This window comes from Hyla sarda, chromosome 4 (assembly GCF_029499605.1).
Source record: "Hyla sarda isolate aHylSar1 chromosome 4, aHylSar1.hap1, whole genome shotgun sequence".
NCBI lineage: Eukaryota > Metazoa > Chordata > Amphibia > Anura > Hylidae > Hyla > Hyla sarda.
The window spans coordinates 1,072,645-1,089,393 of NC_079192.1; the positions used below are offsets into that span (position 1 = coordinate 1,072,645).

General features: G+C 46.3%; 1 protein-coding gene across 1 annotated transcript in view; it reads right to left on the reverse strand.

Annotated features, from left to right (window-relative positions):
* Positions 1-16,275, reverse strand: part of LOC130367535 (N-acetyllactosaminide beta-1,3-N-acetylglucosaminyltransferase 3-like) — a 197,746-nt gene extending 181,471 nt beyond the window's left edge. The window contains exon 1 of the mRNA XM_056569964.1: positions 16,134-16,275. The gene's annotated coding sequence lies outside the window, so the exon portion shown is untranslated. The remainder of the gene's footprint in view (positions 1-16,133) is intronic.
* Positions 16,276-16,749: the final 474 nt, after the last annotated feature.

Below are 16,749 nucleotides of genomic sequence, written 5' to 3' on the forward strand. Positions count from 1 at the left end.
AGCGCAGGAAACCAGAGTACTCTGCAAGGGTTAAGTCCTTGAGGCTGGAGCTGGAGGAGACTGAGCTGAGGAGAATGGCTGTCCTGGAGGGGAGCGATTTATTTAGGGAGAAACTTCTTAATGAGGATCGCTCCTCCAGGATGAAATCCCCAGTAAAAGAAGAGGAGATTGGGGGTGATTGTTCAGCAGATGAGAGCAGTAGTGAGGATGAGGTCCAAGAAATGGAGGCTGAAGAGGCTAAGGTGCTGGCAAGTGGGGAAGCTGTGGAAGCCAAGCCGCAGCCAATGCAGGGTGTGAACATGTCCCAAGCAAGTCTACCTGCAGGACAAGTGGCATTACCACCTTCATCGGGCGAGAGTGCTGGCGAGGAGGAGGAGGGTTGTGGTGGCGCCCTGCTGGCACAAATTGTAAAGATGGAGTCCCCCATGCATTTGGATAATTTTAGTTTTGGCGACGACCTTGGAGAGGAACAAATAATTAAAAAGAAGAAGAAAAGGCAGAAAAAAACATCTGAGCAAGTAAGCTTGATTTATGTTCCTTTTGTGCACCCTGGGCCGGCTGCAAAGTCAGTTCAGGGTGCAGACCCTGGTAATCTGCCTGTCCCCCCTTCTGCAAATGTGGAGCGGGGCCAGAACACCTGGGATAATAAAGTAAAGATGGGGGAAAGCGCTGACCTCGCTTGTCATAGTAGCGGGGCCAGCACCTGCAAAGATACGGCCAAGGGGCCGGACAGTGTTGCGGACAAGGTAGCATGTCCCCAGTTAGGGGATATTGGCGTTGCGGGGCACTCCTCTGCAGGTGAGGGGGGGAGTGTCCAGGTGGCAGAGGTTGGTATGGAGCTCGGGCGGCCGGGCAATTATAAAGACAAGGGAGAGGGCAGCTCCCAGAACAGGTCTGGCACTGCAGGGCACTCCTCTGCAGGCAAAGGGGGGAGTGTCCAGGTGTCTGGAACCGGAGCGCCATTCTCGGCGGCCCAGTCAGCGGTGTCTGGCTCTTTTGAGTTGTGGCGCTGTGGTGGGGCTGCTGTGGGTGGAGCTGGGGGTGGAGGACTGGTACCACAGGAACATGGACATGATACAACCCATGCAATGTTAGTAGCAGTTAAAGAAATTGAAGCCGAGGTATTGGCGGAGGCCGAGGGCAAAGTATGCGACAAAGCAGCTTCTTCCGATATTTCTAAAGGGAAGACTGCTGCAAGGTTGAGTGTGCCCAATGAAGCCAATGATGCAAGTGTAAAGCCCGGCATTATAAAGCCAGCAAGATTATATCCCGGCCAGTCCAGTGCAGCTAGGCAGGAGGGGACAGGCACAAGTGTTATGTGTAATGTTACTGCCTCTACTGTTGTTTCTGGGGGGAGTGGTGTCGGTCCGGCTGCCCCCCCGGTAGCGACTGCTCCAATAAGGAGTTATGCTAATGTCGCTGCTGGGGGTCCCAGGGGATCCTCATCTCTTAATCCAGGGGAAGGTAACTTGCAACAGCGCCTCCTGGAGGCTTTAAGGAGAGGGGATAGAACGCTCCAGGTAGAGGACCGGGAGGTCGACTTGTCTTTTTGGATAGAAAGACATGGACTTGGGGCATTCCGAGAGCATAATGGGGAGGTGGTCTGGTCCCTTCCAACAAGCGGGCAGGAGCGTGGCCGGAGGAATGTGGCCCGTCTGGTATGGAGAGGCGGTGATGCATGCCCTTCTAGGGCAAAAGTTGTGGAGCTTCTTTTCCAGATGGGATTCAGGGCTAATGACATCTTTGCTCTGATCCACCCCTTCGGTACCTCTGAGTTCGACATCAGTTTTGTGAAGCCAGAAGGGCTTGAGCTCTTTTGGTCTAATCACGCACTGGTGAAGGACGAGCCTGTCTGGCAGGATTTCGCTGTGAAGGCGGTATCCCGCCAGAGTTTTGTCAAGAAAGTGACCGTTCTGACACGTAACGAGTCTCTTTCTTGCTATGACATAATGACCTGGCTGAGCAGGTATGGGGAGGTGACGGACGTCCCCAAGAAAAATCTGGATGAACATGGCATTTGGTCTGGAGCCTGGACGTTTTCCGTCCGCCTCCGCCGTTCAGGTAACACTGTCGCACACATTCCATCAGCCGCCTTTCTCGGCCGCGATAGGATCCAAGTCTTTTACCAGGGACAGCCGAAGCTGTGCCACAAGTGTGGTGATCCCACACACTTTAGCGCAAACTGCACTAAGCAGATGTGCGCATTGTGCGGTGCGGAGGGTCATCTGGCTGCCACCTGTGGCCGGATTCGCTGTAACCTGTGTGGTGACCTTGGTCACCCATTTAGCCGGTGTCCCCGCTCATTCTCCAATGCTGTGACCACCCGGGATGGGGAGAGCAGTGAGGTTGCCTCATCTGGGGTGGGGACCAGCAGAGGAGAAGGGGCACTAGAGCCAATGAAGAAAGTTAAGAACAAGAGCCCCTCTAAGCTTAGGAGGGAGGAGAGGCGCAGAAGGAGCAGGGATCTTGAAAGTTCCCTGGTAGAAGGTGTAGTCCGGGATCCTGCTCCCGACGCTGGCTCAGAGAAGACAGCTGAGGCTCTTGGGGACGCCGAGTTAGGTGAAGAGATAAGGAAACTTCGTAAAGAGGAGGCAAATAGGGCCATTTCCTCAAGTTCCTCTCAATATGAAAGTTTGGATGAGGAAGATGGGAAAGGGCAAAAGGAAAAACAAAAGTGCGGCAGAAGGAGGCAGGGCCAGAGGGTACTCAGGGCATCATCTTCCTCCTCCGGTGTTGCAGGCCAAGTGCCTGGGAAAAGCCTGACCAACCCCCCTCTGATCGTTCTATCCAATAGGTATCGGGCCCTTGGCAAGGACTCTTCCCTTTCTTTGGAGGGGGAGGCTGAGAGTCTTTGTTCAGAGGCGGAGGAACCTCCGGGAGGTGCTGAGCCTGTTCCATCTGAGGTAACTTCCTTGGGAGGGCAGGTGGCCCCTGGGTCAGGAGATGAGGATCGTGGGATGGATATGTCAGCATCCCTAAAGAGGTCTAAAAAGAAGGAAAGGGGGTCTTCTTCTGATGGGGAAGGGGGGAAGAAGAAGGGTAAGAGGTAAAGGGGATAGGCCATCCAACTCGATCACTCAGGATGGCGGCACTCACCCCATTGACGCTGGCATCCATTAACTGTGCCAGCATTAAGTCTGATATGGCTAGATTTGCAGCCTTTGATTTTCTCGGCCGAGTTGAAGCCGACATTTTGTATCTGCAAGAGACCAGGTTGTCAGATCTAGCCTCCCTGGTAAAAGCCAGGAGAGAGTGGAGGCGCGGCCCCTCCCACTGGTCTCTTGCGGCTGAGCCATATAGTGGGGTGGCGGTCCTTTTTACCGCTCCTGTTGAATGCAGACGGGTTATCGAGTTGGAAATGGGGAGGTGCCTGATCTTAGATGTCCTCATGAAGGGGCAAGAGCTCCGGCTCATTAACATCTACGCTCCACAAACAAAGTGGGACCGTAAAAGCCTCTTTATGAGGATCAAGCCCTTCCTTTTTACAAGTCGGCAAGTGATCTTTGGAGGGGACTTCAATACTGTCACGAGGTCCCAAGATAGGAGAGGCTCCAATGGTCCGCTGGCTTATGACAGTACAGCCCTCAATAGCATAGTTAGGGAAGCTCGCCTAGAGGACGCCCACATCCGGAGCCCCTCAGGCCACGCGGGTTTCACCTATCATCGAGGTAGCTGCAGGTCTAGGATAGACAGGTTTTATTTAAAGGAGGAAGCCGTCTCTTCCGCAGTGTCCGTGATTGAGGTGGAGTTCTCCGATCACTGTATGATTTTGTTTTCCTTGAATGTTTCAGAGACCCCCCGGATGGGTAAAGGTTATTGGAAGCTGAATTCGTCCCTCCTGGAGGAAGCGGAGATAAGACAGTCCTTTGAGGATTTTCTTCAGAGTCAGGTACCTTTACTGGGCCTTTGTAGTAGTAAGTCAGAGTGGTGGGAGATATTCAAGAAGCGGGTTGCGGGGTTCTTCCGCCAGCTCTCGAGCCTCAGGTCCCTGAACAGGTATCGCCTGTATCAGGGTCTGAGGAGGAAACTCGAGCTTCTCGTCTCGACTGGAGGTAGCCGAGAGGATATCTCCAGAGTGAAATCCTTGCTGATGAGGTGTCAGTACGATAGGCACGCATCTTTGGTTTTTGAGAGGGATTTCGGGAAGTACCGCTCGCCCGACCCTTACAGAAACTGTAAGATGTCAGTGAGTAGTAAAGTCATTTCAGGACTGATCGATAGTACGGGATCTCTGAATCGGTCCAGATCAGGGATCCTGGAGGTTGTCAGATCCTTCTACTCACACCTCTTGGGGAGGAAGGATCTAGATCGGGACAAGATGTCGGCTTTCCTGGCTGAAACCATTCCTGAGCCAGGGGTAGACCCCTCTCTTGATGTTTTGGCAGAAGAAATCAGGGAAGAGGAAGTGAGACTGGCGATCGAGGGGCTTGCCCCTAAGAAGTCTCCAGGTCCGGATGGCTTAACATCCGAGTGGTACAGGACCTTTAAGGAGTCTTTAGCTCCCCTCTTGACTGAGGTATTTAATGAGTGTCTCTCCTCGGGCACTCTGCCGAAGTCAATGAGGAGGTCAGCCCTGATTCTTCTCTCAAAGGGTAAAGATCCTAGCCGGATTGAGAATTGGAGACCCATAGCTCTTCTCAATACGGACAGGAAGCTTCTGGCCAAGATACTGTTTAATCGGTTGGTGAAGTTTGCACCCCGGCTCCTTTCGGGGGCCCAGCACTGCTCTGTTCCGGGCCGAAGCACCTTAAGTGCTGTCCTCAGTGTCAGGGAGGCAGTGGAGCGGAGTAGTGCGGGTCTCTGGAAGGGGTACTTGTTGTCCCTGGATCAGGCCAAAGCATTTGATCGGGTGAACCACGAGTACCTCTGGTCCGTCCTCCTGAGATATGGCTTACCGAGTACTTTTGTGAATTGGCTTGTCACCATATATGCAGGGGCAGAGAGTTTCCCACTGGTGAACGGTTGGTCTGGCCGCTCTTTTGAGGTGGGGTCCGGAGTCCGTCAGGGTTGTCCTTTGAGCCCGCTGTTATACGTGTTCGCAATCGATCCCTTCGTCCGGAGGGTAGATTGTGGGCCGTTAGCGGGAGTCGGGATGAGTCTGGCGGAGCTGGATGTCGCCCAGAGAGTGGTGGCGTACGCTGATGATGTCACCATTTTCGTCTCCTCGAGGGTGGAGGTCGAGGTGGTGATGTCGGAGGTGGATCGTTACTCGGAGGCATCCGGGTCCAAGATCAATCGGGATAAGTGTGAAAGTCTCTGGCTGGGAGGGGGGGATCCCACGTTTGATCTCCCGGACACCCTTCCAGGGCTCCAAGAGTCAGCAAAAGTTTTGGGCATCACATTCGGCCAGGATGATTATCCCACCAAAAACTGGGATGGTAAGCTCCAGGATGCCGCTCAGAAGGTGGACCAGTGGAAGGGTTGGTCTATGACCCTCAGGGAAAGGGTACACCTGATCAAATCGTACCTGCTCCCCTTGTTTATCTATCTGGGCAGCGTATGTATCTTGCCAGAGGCTTACTACACTAGGATCTACAGCCTGTTTTTCCAACTGTTATGGGGGAACAGGTTGAACCTAGTCAAGAGGGAGGTTACGTACCGCACGAGGAGACTAGGGGGTTTATCTATGGTAAACCCTGTGGTGTTCTTAACGAACACCTTCTTGAAAGCCAACATCGCAAACCTCTGGAAAGAGAGGGCTCCTCCGTGGGTACTCTCCTGCAGGGAGTGGTTTCGGCCTTTCTTCCAGGAATGGGAGACAGGAGGGCAAGTGAAGGACCTCCGTACACCACATGGATATCTTCCGGCTTACGCTACCCCGACTCTGAAGGCGTTACGTCGGTGGGGTCTGGGAGTGTGGGAGATCAGGACCCAGTCAAGGCGTTCCCTTGACAAACGGGTTCTGTTGACCCACTTCCAGAAGCCTCTGGCGCTCAGGGACTGCCCAGGTCGGGATCTGAGGGTTGGTTTAAGTCTTTTGAACTCGAAACGGATCCCCCAGAAGTTTTGGGACTTGGCCTGGCGCTGCTTTCAGGGGAAGCTATGTGTAAGGGACAACCTGAAGTGTAGGAGCTCTGATGACCGGGACTGTCCCCGAGAAGAGTGCGGGAACACGCTGGAAAGCATGGACCACTTCCTGCTTCATTGTCACTTTAATATAGGGGTCTACAACCGGGTGGGCGCTTCCATCGGCTGGAGTCAACTTGCATGCCTTGCCTATCCGGAGTGGGCTTATGGAGCATTCAAGATCCTGGGTGGCCGAGATCGGTGCACATTATTTTTAGTTAGCTTAGTGGTTAGGTACCACACGTGGAATGCACGGTGTTTAGTATCTACACAGCAAAGAGTCCTCTCCGAGGTGGAGGTCTGTAGGAATATCACTGGTGACCTCGGGAAGATCAGGTCTTTAGAGTATGGCAGATTGGGTACAAGTAGGGCTTCTCTCCTATGGAGAGGGTTTTCATTTGATGTGCCCTAGATGCTGAACCCTTTGGGGGAGGCACCTTAATTCTGGTTAGGGATAGAGTGGTAGGGTCAGTGTAGGGTCAGTGTGTAGGGACAGCTTAAACTTTAGGGGCAGCGATAGTGTGAGTCTAGGGAAAGTAGGTGAGGGATAGGTTTAAAAATGATTTGGTATCTGGTCTGCCATACTCTGATCCCGGTGGAGGGCTGGCGCATGTCACCTTTAGCTTTTTGTTTTGTTTTAGAGAAATGAGTGTATGAAGGGCTTGCAGGTAACTGAACTTGGGCCTTACAATTGTTATGTTATGTATATAGTAATGTAGTTATATGTATAGTTATGTATATAGTTATGTTTATGTTAATAAGTGTATAGTATGTGTTTAAGTAATTATGTTGTGTGGCAAACCTTTTGGTGGCATGGCTGAATAGGCCTTGCTTTTACTTTCTTGTATATATGTATATAGGGGGCTATAGAATAGGTTGGGTGGGGGAATGGGGGGTAAGAGTTGAGCTGGGTGGAGCCATTGATGAACAATATTGGACTCCATGATGCCCGGCTCCTGGTGTGGATTATGGACTGGACTGGACTGGACATTTATACCATCTCATGGCCAGAGGGGCTGGAGGGGCTTTGGGATTAGATAGTGAAAGAGTTGTTATTGTTATTCATTTACCTGTATTTCTGTATTACCGTATATGTATGCTTATTAATGTTTAGTTACCTTTCGTTTTAGTTAAGGCAGCCGGATCTATTTGTTTAGAAATTTTATTTTATTTTTTTTTATTTTTTTATTTATTTATTTTTTTTTTTTTTCTTATATATTAGGAGAGGATGGGTATGAGTGTGATATCCGCTAATGATGGTGGTGAGGATGGGTGTGAGTGAGTGTGGGATCGGAGAGAGGGAGAGAGAGAGAGAGAGAGGGAGAGAGGGAGAGAGAGAGAGAGAGAGAGAGGAAAAGGAAAAAAAAAAAAAAAAAAAAAGTCTATGTATGTTTATATGTATGTTTATATGTATGTTTATATGTATGTTTATATGTATGTTTATATGTATGTTTATGTTTATATGTATGTTTATATGTATGTTTATGTTTATATGTATGTTTATATGTATGTTTATATGTATGTTTATATGTATGTTTATGTTTATATGTATGTTTATGTGTATGTTTATGTGTATGTTTATATGTATGTTTAAGTGTATGTTTATGCTTATATGTATGTTTATGTGTATGTTTATGTTTATATGTATGTTTATATGTATGTTTATGTTTATATGTATGTTTATATGTATGTTTATATGTATGTTTATATGTATGTTTATATGTATGTTTATATGTATGTTTATGTTTATATGTATGTTTATATGTATGTTTATATGTATGTTTATATGTATGTTTATATGTATGTTTATATGTATGTTTATGTTTATATGTATGTTTATATGTATGTTTATATGTATGTTTATATGTATGTTTATGCTTATATGTATGTTTATGTGTATGTTTATGTGTATGTTTATATGTATGTTTATATGTATGTTTTGTCTGTAATGTATCTGCTGCCTGTTAGTCAATATTTTCATTATGTCCAGGTTTGGACGGCTTTTATTTCCTATTGCCGGACATGGCAGAGTTTTTTTTGTGTATTTGGTGTGAGTTTGGTGTGATGTATGGTGTTGGGGTACGCATAATATTTCATTAGTTTATATATACGTGTACGTAACTAGTTTTAGTTGAAACTGGACTGGCTGGTAAAAGTTTAGTTTTTGTTATAATGACAATTTGTCTTATTTTGTTTCATATTTATGGCGCATGTAAGCTGAGTTTATGTTATGTATTATTGATTATGTCTGTTATGTTTTAGATTTTTATAATAAAAAGATTTACAGGATATAACTCAGGATCAGTACAGGATAAGTAATGTAATGTATGTACACAGTGGCCTCACCAGCAGAATAGTGAGTACAGCTCTGGAGTATAATACAGGATATAACTCAGGATCAGTACAGGATAAGTAATGTAATGTATGTACACAGTGGCCTCACCAGCAGAATAGTGAGTACAGCTCTGGAGTATAATACAGGATATAACTCAGGATCAGTACAGGATAAGTAATGTAATGTATGTACACAGTGGCCTCACCAGCAGAATAGTGAGTACAGCTCTGGGGTAGAATATCTGACTTAAAAGGGGTATTCCAGGCAAAAACATCCCCCTCCCATAGACATGAATGGAGGGGGCATTGCATGACGTCACGTCCCCAGTCCCGGAAACCTGGAGACACAGCTCCGCATAGAATGTGGGGGCTGCAGGGAGATCGTGGGGGGGTCTTTGGATAGGGGATAAGATGTTTTTGCCCCGAATACCCCTTTAATGTTTCATTATGAGTAATAAGAATGTTACAACCTTATAGTCTTTTCTAGGGAACATGTTGAGACGTCTTATTGTTCCCTTCCTCCTATATATAAGATAATTATGGTCTTGGCGCCCGGCCAGACGTACAGAGACGTTTCCTATTACATAATGATCGATCATCGCTTCATTTATTGTCCCTGTAGGGGAGAGTGTCAGACACCATCCAGGTGGCCCCATTATTTATAGTCATCTATCGGAGAGATAATTGTTATTATAATCACCCGTATAATGATTATTACTGTGCTGGTAATTATATTTATTAAAGAGACATAACTAAACCATGAATGACCCCCCCCCCCGGCGCGGAGATCACACACGCAACTCTATAAATTACCACATAGTAATAATAACAATAATTACCCCCGGAGGTAATAATGGTTATAATGACCCCTCACTACAGTACCAACGTCCTGTGTGATAAGAAGCTTAAAGGGGTATTCCAGGCCAAAACTTTTTTGTATATATCAACTGGCTCCGGAAAGTTAAATAGATTTGTAAATGACTTCTATTAAAAAATCTTAATCCTTTCAGTACTTATGAGCTTCTGAAGTTAAGGTTGTTCTTTTCTGTCTAAGTGCTCTCTGATGACACGTGTCACGGGCACCACCCAGTTTAGAAGAGGTTTGCTATAGGGATTTGCTTCTAAACTGGGACATATCTGAGAGCACTTAGACAGAAAAGAACAACCTTAACTTCAGAAGCTCATAAGTACTGAAAGGATTAAGTAATTTACAAATCTGTTTAACTTTCTGGAGCCAGTTGATATATATAAAAAAAAAGTTTTTTCCTGGAATACCCCTTTAACCCCTTAAGGACCGGAGGTTTTTCCGTTTTTGCATTTTCGTTTTTTGCTCCTTGCCTTTAAAAAATCATAACTCTTTCAAATTTACACCTAAAAATCCATATCATGGCTAATTTTTTGCGCCACCAATTCTACTTTGTAATGACGTCAGTCATTTTGCCCAAAAATCTATGGTGAAGCAGGAAAAAAAATCATTGTGCGACAAAATTGAAAAAAAAACGCTGTTTTGTAACTTTTGGGGGCTTCCGTTTCTACGCAGTACATTTTTCGGTAAAAATGACACCTTATCTATATTCTGTAGGTCCATACGATTAAAATGATCCCCTACTTATATAGGTTTGATTTTGTCGGACTTCTGGAAAAAATCATAACTGCATGCAGGAAAATTAATACGTTTAAAATTGTCATCTTCTGATCCCTATAACTTTTTTATTTTTCCGTGTATGGGGCGGTATGAGGGCTCATTTTTTGCGCCGTGATCTGAAGTTTTTAACGGTACCATTTTTGCATTGATAGGACTTATTGATCACTTTTTATTCATTTTTAAATGACATAAAAAGTGACCAAAAATGCACTATTTTGGACTTTGGAATTTTTTTGCGCGCACGCCATTGACCGAGCGGTTTAATTAATGATATATTTTTATAATTCGGACATTTCCGCACGCGGTGATACCACATATGTTTATTTTTATTTTTATTTACACTGTGTTTTTTTTTTTATTGGAAAAGGGGGGTGATTCAAACTTTTAATAGGGGAGGAGTTAAATGATATTTATTCACTTTTTTTTCACTTTTTTTTTGCAGTGTTATTGGTCCCATAGGGACCTATAACACTACACACACTGATCTCTTATACTGATCATTGTTATCCCATAGGGACCTATAACACTGCACACACTGATCTCTTATACTGATCATTGTTATCCCATAGGGACCTATAACACTGCACACACTGATCTCTTATACTGATCATTGTTATCCCATAGGGACCTATAACACTGCACACACTGATCTTCTATGTTGATCATTATTATCCCATAGGGACCTATAACACTACACACACTGATCTCTTATACTGATCATTGTTATCCCATAGGGACCTATAACACTGCACACACTGATCTTCTATGTTGATCATTATTATCCCATAGGGACCTATAACACTGCACACACTGATCTCTTATACTGATCATTGTTATCTCATAGGGACCTATAACACTGCACACACTGATCTCTTATACTGATCATTGTTATCCCATAGGGACCTATAACACTGCACACACTGATCTTCTATGTTGATCACTGGTTTCTCATAAGAAACCAGTGATCAACGATTCTGCCGCATGACTGCTCATGTCTGGATCTCAGGCACTGAGCAGTCATTCGGCGATCGGACAGCGAGGAGGCAGGTAGGGGCCCTCCCGCTGTCCTGTCAGCTGTTCGGGATGCCGCGATTAGCCGCGGCTATCCCGAACAGCCCGACTGAGCTAGCAGGGAACTTTCACTTTCACTTTTAGCCGCGCGGCTCAGCTCTGAGCGCGCGGCTAAAGGGTTAATAGCGCGCGGCGCCGCGATCGGCGCTGCGCGCTATTAGAGGCGGGTCCCGGCTTCACTATGACGCCGGGACCGCCGTGATATGACGCGGGGTTACTGTGTAACCCCGCGTTATATCAGGAGAGCAGGACCAAGGGCGTACCGGTATGTCCTTGGTCCTTAAGGGGTTAAATCACCTATCCTATATTTTAAAGGGGTATTCCAGGCCAAAACGTTTTTTATATATATCAACTGGCTCCGGAAAGTTAAACAGATTTGTAAATTACTTCTATTAAAAAATCTTAATCCTTCCAATAGTTATTAGCTTCTGAAGTTGAGTTGTTGTTTTCTGTCTAATTGCTCAATGATGATGCCACGTCCCGGGAGCTGGGCATGATGGGAAAAAATCCCCATAGGAACTGCACAGCTCCCGGGACGTGACATCATCATTGAGCAGTTAGACAGAAAACAACAACTCAACTTCAGAAGCTAATAACTATTGGAAGGATTAAGATTTTTTAATAGAAGTAATTTACAAATCTGTTTATCTTTCCGGAGCCAGTTGAGATATATATATATATATATATATATATATATATATATATATATATATAAGGTTTTGCCTGGAATACCCCTTTAATCACTGTATGATCTGACAGCGATACTACCATAGTCGCACATTTAGGGTCCAGTAGATTGAATAAAACATAGAATATATCCCAATGAAGCATTTGTGACCCACCTCGATACCACAAGAAATTCATATCCCGACGTGTTTCCCCCAGAAGCAATGATAGGAATCATCAGGGGACAAAGGATCACACATAAATGTGTAATGTCCCAGTACAGAACATAGTTCTGTGCTACCCTTAGGCCCAGTCAGGTTGAGTCCCTCTGTGACCTGGGGGCTCTACTGCAGTGTCTCCGGTAACGTCATTTATAGTACAGAGGTCCCTCAACATACGATGGGAATCCGCTCCAAATGGACCATCGTTTGTTGAAACCATCGCATGTTGAGGGATCCGTGCAATGTAAAGTATAGGACAGTGGTCTGCAACCTGCGGACCTCCAGATGTTGCAAAACTACAACACCCAGCATGCCCGGACAGCCAACGGCTGTCCGGGCATGCTGGGTGTTGTAGTTTTGCAACATCTGGAGGTCCGCAGGTTGTAGACCACTGGTATTGGAGGTTATACTCCCGTGTCCCTGCTGCTCCGGACCGTCACCGCTGCCCTGGATGTCGCTGTCCATCGTTGTTGCCGCGTCCCCGGGGTGTCCCCGACAAGGCCTCTGCTTCCCCGACATCCTCGCTCTCCGTCGCCGCCATCACGTCGCTACGCACACCGCTCCTATTGGATGACGGGACGGCGTGCACAGCGACGTGATGACGACGATGGAGAGCGCCGACGATGCAGGGGATCCCGAAGAGGACGCGCCGGAGCCCCGAGGACAGGTAAGTGATCGTCGGCGGACCACACGGGGCACCGTAAACGGCTATCCAGTGGCTGAAGCAGTCTGCGCTGGAGGATAGACGTTTATGCGATGGCCCCGACATACAAAAGCATTGTATGTTGGGGCCATCGTAGGTCGAGGGGTCACTGTAATGGGATTGTAGTCAGTGTCCTAATGTATAGTTAGTATAAAGGACCTATGAAATGTCACATGTTACATGTAATGTTATCACATGATGTTACCCAGAGAGCACCAGCTTAACCTATGACCCGCAGCCTGACCAATGGGCCTTGGCTCATCCCCCCCCTCTTTATATTAGGGGGCGGCCATTACAATTCACTCTATATTCTCTTGCTACTGAGCACAGCCAACACCAGATACCTCAGTGCTCGTGACCGTAAAGCTACAGTCATTCCAGTAAGTCAAAAGTCTATGTCTACCCATAGTCAAGTCCAGTGTAAAGTCAAGCCTCAAAATAATTATCTAAAGTCTATTACCAGTCTAATTGGTCCCAGCAAGCTGCGAGGTCCTTCTGTGTTCCTGGCCACCTCTCTGGGATGAAGATAATAACACCTACCTGACCTCAGTAAAGCCTCCGTTATACCATAACTTGGTTGTGGACTCTCCTTTCACTGCCTAGCCATTGGGATAGCAGAGATACCGTTCATGTGGTTCCGGTACCCAAAAACCACGCTGGCGTCACGAACACTAGGGGGTTAACAACTTAATACCATCTTGCCTCTCCACCTTCACCGCTACACCCGTGGTCCCGCCATACACCGTGGTTCACCACAAATGTAACACACGACTAAAGTATTAAAAGGAAACATGCAAATGACATAGCAATGCAGAAACCGTGGTAAATACCATGGCTCCAAGTAGGGCGACTCACGCGGATACCCCCAGGTATGATGACAGGGGCTGTAACATGGCGTCCATCTTTGTAACATGGCGTCCATCTTTGTAACATGGCGTCCATCTTTGTAACATGGCGTCCATCTTTGTAACATGGCGTCCATCTTTGTAACATGGCGTCCATCTTTGTAACATGGCGTCCATCTTTGTTTAAGAGGCAAAGAAGGAGTAAAACAAAGGATTATGAAATACCATTCCTTTGGCCTGAATGATGGTTTAGTCTTTGGTCTGATGATGGTTTAGTCTTTGGTCTGATGATGGTTTTGTCTTTGGTCTGATGATGGTTTAGTCTTTGGTCTGACTGATACGACAGGATCTTCATGGACAGGAGACATGTTTGGGGGACATTTATTTAGGTCTACCTACCTAAGATGGCTCGTGCCTCTCAGTTCTCCTCTCTACTCATGTAATAGACAGTACGTTGGGTTGGTTGGGCCAAGGGTGGGATTTGAGCTGGATACTTGTCCATTGACCCATTCCAGGCCTACTTTAATGGGGTACTTCACTGGCCAGTGTTCGGAGGGGTCGGCAATGCCCACTTGTGCCGTCAGGCTACGCCCCCTCAATGCAAGTCGATGGTAGAGGGCGTGATGACAGTCATGCCCCTCCCATAGACTTGCAATGAGGGGGCATGGCCTGAAGGCACGAGGGGGCGTGGCCGACCCCCACAGCGCGCACAGTGTTTAGAACTAAATTTTCCGAACACTGGCCAGTGGAGTACCCCTTTAACCATGCACTAGCTGGAGTATCCAATGTCAGACCCATCTACCCATCCCTACAGGTGGGTGCCTACCTTAACCCCTTAAGGACTCAGGGTTTTTCAGTTTTTGCACTTTTGTTTTTTCCTCCTTACCTTTTAAAAATCATAACCCTTTCAATTTTGCACCTAAAAATCCATATGATGCTTATTTTTTGCGTCACCAATTCTACTTTGTAATTACGTCAGTCATTTTACCCAAAAATCTACGGCGAAACAGAAAAGAAAATCATTGTGCGACAAAATCAAAGAAAAAACGCCATTTTGTAACTTTTGGGGGCTTCCGTTTCTACCCAGTGCATATTACGGTAAAAATTACACTTTATCTTTATTCTGTAGGTCCCTACGGTTATAATGATCCCCTACTTATATAGGTTGGATATTGTCGCACTTCTGGAAAAAATCATAACTACATGCAGGAAAATGTATACATTTAAAATTCTCATCTTCTGACCCCTATAACTTTTTTATTTTTCCATGTATGGGGCGGTATGAGGGCTCATTTTTTGCACCATGATCTGAAGTTTTTATCGGTAGGATTTTTGTTTTGATCGGACTTTTTGATCACTTTTGATTCATTTTTTTAATGGTATAAAAAGTGACCAAAATACACTTTTTTGGACTTTGGAATTTTTTTGCGTGTACGCCATTGACCGTGTGGTTTAATTAATGATATATTTTTATAGTTCGGACATTTACGCACGCGGCGATACCACATATGTTTATTTTTATTTACACTGTTTTATTTTTTATGGGAAAAGGGGGGTGATTCAAACTTCTATTAGGGAAGGGGTTATGATCTTTATTTACTTTTTTTTTACTTTTTTTTTTGCAGTGTTATAAAGTTTCAGCCATTTCATTCTCGCAATGGAGAAGCGCTTTCACAGCAAACGCCGAGGAATTTTTCCAGGGGATACCCCCGCGTGGGGACTCCTGCCATTTTCTCCTACATTATTACCACCTCCTGGCAGCGGTCTCGGCAAGAAAGCTGCTCCCGATCACCAACCAAAAAGAACTTTATCCCACCGGGGTCTCGAGGAGAGCGGCACCCTTCTGCTCACCGTGACTCCAACTGCGCTCTGACCGCAAGGGACCAGTATACATCGAGGGGGGGCCACCACCACTGACAGCAGCTGCAATATCTGCCAGCGGACTGCACTTGGACATCTGGGACACACCAGCCGACGGTACCCATCCCACAGAAGCAGCGCTCCAGAACGCCGACACCGGCTGGCACCCCGCAGCACCGGAGACCAGCCAGAACATCGGCCAGCTGTTCCAGCGGTTAGCGGCCCCGGAACCTTGCCGCACACCAGCAAAAACGCTTCACAGAGTTGCGCCTGGTTGCAGCGCAACTCAGAAAGGTGAGCAGAATAATCCCCCCCCCTTCCTCTCCCGACCTACCCCCCCCTTTACCTCTAGATTTAAAAGGATAAAGGCACCATTAAGGCGCCATCTCTGTGTTTTTTTCTTTTTACATATTCTACCTATTGCAAGTGGACTCCACAAAAAAGAGCACCGGATCGGTCCACAGGGGACCAGCACAGAAGGCTGCCGGATAGTGACAGAGAAAACTACATCCACAATGGAATACTTTACCAGCAGATTACCCGACAGGGAAAAGCTGATTTTGGAACTCACCGGCTCCACACATCTGGAAACTAAAGGTACTGATGCCGTGCCAGTATCGGTTACTGACACGGCCTCCATGATTACTTTGTTCCAAAGACTAGAGACTCTATTACAAGATGAACTAAGACATAGCCTCGATATTGACTTTTTAAGCATTTACCTGAATGAGAATCTTGCACCTAGAGGTCTAAGATTATTGAACGAATCCACCTTTAAAAATGACTATGTATACTGTGGGGAATGGGATGAATTGTTATCTGTCTGTTCCAACATGATGATGCAACACATCACCAAAAAAAGAACCACATTACTAACTAACCTTACAAACGAAATACAATTAACAGTCCTAGAACTAAATGAGTACACTGAACATCCAGAATACCTCAAACTAAACAGAAATCTTACCACTAGAATAACAAAACTACAACATGAAACCATCTTCAAAAAAGCATCCAAACTAAAACGTGACAGATGCGACCGCACAAAAGGCGTTTATAGAACATGGAACAAAAATAAGTTACCTAGAGAAGCTTCAGTCCAAAACCCAGACCAACCGACAAAATCCTACACGGTCACCCCCCTCAATAACAATTACCAGCCGTCGGCACAAAAAAACTACCAGTCCAAAAACCGGACCTATGTAAAATCTCAGACTGTCCGGCACCACGACAAACCTTCCAACTCTCCCAGAAGGACCCCCATCAAAAGAAAAGAAACCACTCCACGGCCAGTCGAAACCAATCTCAAAAATACCCCCACCAAACAGAATCAGGCAG